Source organism: Rutidosis leptorrhynchoides, chromosome 4, assembly GCF_046630445.1.
Source record: "Rutidosis leptorrhynchoides isolate AG116_Rl617_1_P2 chromosome 4, CSIRO_AGI_Rlap_v1, whole genome shotgun sequence".
In the NCBI taxonomy this organism is placed as follows: Eukaryota; Viridiplantae; Streptophyta; class Magnoliopsida; order Asterales; family Asteraceae; genus Rutidosis; species Rutidosis leptorrhynchoides.
In genome coordinates, this window is record NC_092336.1 from 49,947,523 (window position 1) to 49,951,270 (window position 3,748).

The 3,748-nt window shown below is 27.9% G+C and overlaps 1 long non-coding RNA gene across 1 annotated transcript; it reads left to right on the forward strand.

Moving 5' to 3' along the window:
* Positions 1-205: 205 nt before the first annotated feature.
* LOC139904468 (uncharacterized) lies at positions 206-2,877 on the forward strand. The gene is made up of 3 exons (XR_011778811.1): positions 206-270; positions 389-496; positions 2,637-2,877. It is a non-coding gene; the product is annotated as an uncharacterized lncRNA (long non-coding RNA).
* The last annotated feature ends 871 nt before the right edge of the window (positions 2,878-3,748 follow it).

A 3,748-nucleotide genomic window follows, 5' to 3' on the forward strand; every position in this document is an offset into this window, starting at 1 on the left:
GTTTGCTTTGTCAATTTTCTCTTCACTCCTTATTAATTGCATTTACCTAAATATGTGTTGATGGATATGCATCCGTAACACGCTTGTGAAGACACACTTAAATGGTAAAATAAATTTCAAATGATTAGTATACATCTATTATCTTCTGTTTACCTCTTATAACATTCAAATATTTTTGTGAGCTATACAAATCGATTTTCTCACAGGTATCGTGTTATGTTTTGAACATATTCATCTTCATTCAATTGTTTTCGATCTTCCATCTTCAAGGTGCTCCGCGTGTTTTAAATTACCAATCATAATATACCCGTTGATTAATAGGTTATTCACTATTCTACATACTTAGTAGTTTATTTGCTCATTTTTTTTTATCGTTTTGTCTTTTTAGATGAAGGATGCGAAATAGTAAATTGAAGATGGAAGCATAATGATGTAATTAGTTAATGAACACCACATGCTTGATAAAATGCCACAAAGAAGTTCAACAACGAATGTGGTTAGTTATCTAATATAAATTTTTGATTAATACATTGTTATTCAGGATTTATAGGTTTTTCATTATCTTACGAATTTTGTTTGATCTTTGAAGTTTTGTTTGTTTAACTTTGACATTCTTTTGTGTTTATCGTACTACAAAAAATTTTTTATTGATTGTTTTGTGTTTATAGTTTGCAACAGTTTGTTCAAGGTTTGTGCACAAAGGTTAGTTATCCATTAATAGATAATTTTACATTTATGTTGTTTCGATAATCTAATGTCACAACTACATGAAACTATTTTTGGTGTTGATTACATAAGCTTTTAAATGCTTTTGTAATTTTATCACATTGTATTCTAAATGCCTTCGAGACTTAATCACATTGTTTTATAATGTTTATATATATATATATATATATATATATATATATATATATATATATATATATATATATATATATATATATATATATATATACTAGGTTTTTGAGCCCGTGCGTTGCACGGGTGTGTAAAAAACTGTGCAAAAAATATAAATTGCAGTTCATATTGGTATGTAAATATCGATACTAAAATTATAAGAAAAGTATAAGAATTATTTAAGAGCCCGCGTTGTTGACAAATTTTAAAAATTTGAGTTTAAGAGATGTTGGCAAATTTTAAAATTTCTTTTGAGTTTAAGAGCTCGTGGTGTTGACAAATATTAAAAGTTCTTTTGAGTTTAAGAGCCCGTGGTGTTGACAAATTTTAAAAGTGTTTTTAAGTGGTGTTAGTAACTTAATGTCTACAATTTTTTTCTCCCCATTAATATCTTTTTAATTGTATATAAATATATACTAATATGAGTACATTATAAATTTGTCATGGAACGTAACGTTAGTAAAGTCTAAGTTATATTATTTTAGAATTATTAGATACGATTATTTTTTGAATAAAAGTGAAACCTGAGACTAATTTAAGAAAAGTTGTTAGTCATTTCAGCAAAATAATGGTACTCGGGGGAGTCATTATGTATAATTAATATTACAATAGTTATATTTGCGTGTTCATAAATAATTTAAGGACTTAAACTGTAAATTCAAATCACTTCCATATTTATTGCTAAAAGAAAATTCTATGTGTTAGTGCATCGAAGCTCCGTGTCGAATACAATTTATTGCGTTTAGTTCGTAAATTTATTTCGAGTTGAACGGTGATGGCGGTAAAATCTAACTCGCGGCGAATAGAAAGATAAATCCGTTAAAAAGTTTTAGTGGGTTTTTTATTTAGTAATAGAATCTTGTAATATAAAAATTGTAATTAATTTAATTACAATTTGCCATTAATTGTACTCCGTAATTATTTAGTAGACCGTAATTTGCCATTAATTCTTTTTATTTAATTTGTAATTAATTTATTGTGTTAATTTGTATATATATGTAACGGATTAGATCGTGAGACGATGAAAGTTGACGATAATTGTTTAAATTCAAGGTTGAGTTTGATTTGCAATTGGAGGAATTGTGGTTGTTGTAAATGAGGGAGGGTGTTAGGGGGCGAGCCAATGAAGTGTTAAATTGTAAGCGTATTCATTAATAATGTTTACAATACTAATAATCTCAATACATTTATTTACAGTACAATTCTTCATTGTAATTGTATCATATAGCTATGTTGATTAGTCCCAATACTAACGTTTACGAATGTTTTCTTAGAGCTGTCGTGCAACGCACGGGCTCTTAAAATCTAGTTGATATAATATATAGATATAAACTTCCTAAAATAACTTTCAACCACAATTCACAAAAACTTTTGATTTATATAAAAATTTATATATAAATATATATATATATATATATATATATGTATATATAAATATATATATATATATATATATATATATATATATATATATATATATATATATATATATATATATATATATACATATATATATATATATATATGTATATATTAAAGTTGCTCGAGGCAATCCTAATCCCCGCTTATTGTTTCATCTTTTTATTTAATCTTACAAAATTGGATATGACTACCTGTTTATGTAATCTAAGGTTACTTTATTACAAATTGGATATTACTATCTTTTTATTCGATATTACAATTACAAATTAGTAATTATGTAGTTTTTTGCATATTTGAATTAATTAGTTATTTTACAGGTTACAGGATCAGTGGGTCATTGAGTTGAGAACAATGCGTAAAAACTAAAAACAGGGTCGGTGAGTACAATGGGTTAAAAACTGAAAACAGGGTCAGGGTCGGTGGAGACATGTCATCTTTTTTAAAGTCAAGGCCTCAACATGTAGTTCATGGGGTCATGTAATTCACACTCTTTTGTTAAAATATTTATGGGGGTTAAATGTTTGCATAAGAGACTGCTCTGGAATTGGGCTCCTTCGGACAATCTGTCTCATACTTTGCAATGTTACATTTGCTTAGTTAAATGTAATAATGGAATTTACTATTATTTATTTTTTATTTATAGAATTCAACTTATGAGTTGCAAGGTAACAAGTAAAACTGAATAAAGCAGTTTAATTGTTGCTGTAGATTTATCAAGAAAACTTTGGTGTTAATGGAATTAGACATTTCATAACATGTTGGTGTTATTGCAATTTGAGTCGTTGCTTCCTGTTTTTAACAGTAATTGACAGGAGACCTGCTCCAACAACATTACAAACGCTCCTTATAAACACTATAACTCTCCTTATAAATAATATAACGTTCCTTGGATGTATTTTATACCTATATTCTAAAAAACATTGGGAAAATAAATAGTATCCAGGGGTATTTTTGACTCTTTACCTTTTTTTTTATTTTCAAATTCAACCACAAACACCCTCACACTTTATCCAAAAAATTAAATCCACCTCCAAAACAGGGGGTAAAGTGTCAATTAACCATTCTCATAAAAAATCTTAAACAAACTTCACTCAAATATTCAACGGGCCATATCTTCGCACTCGCAACGAGTTAAATTTTTCCGCCACCATCGTTAAACTCGAAATAATTTTAGGAACACAATGTCACTAGCTATACGCAAAACGGGCGCTTTTTAAAAAACGCTAAATATTTGGGGTACTTTTCATACACGATAATTCTCCGTTAAATTTTTAAAAGTCGAAAACTCCATAGCGAAACGCGGAGATGCACATATATTGTTAATTTTAAATAACATTTAAATATTTTACGGGTTATACCTTTTAGTTCGACTCGAGTTGCGCTTCAACGACATCTCGTTAGCCACAAAAAATTTTTACAAACTAAACGC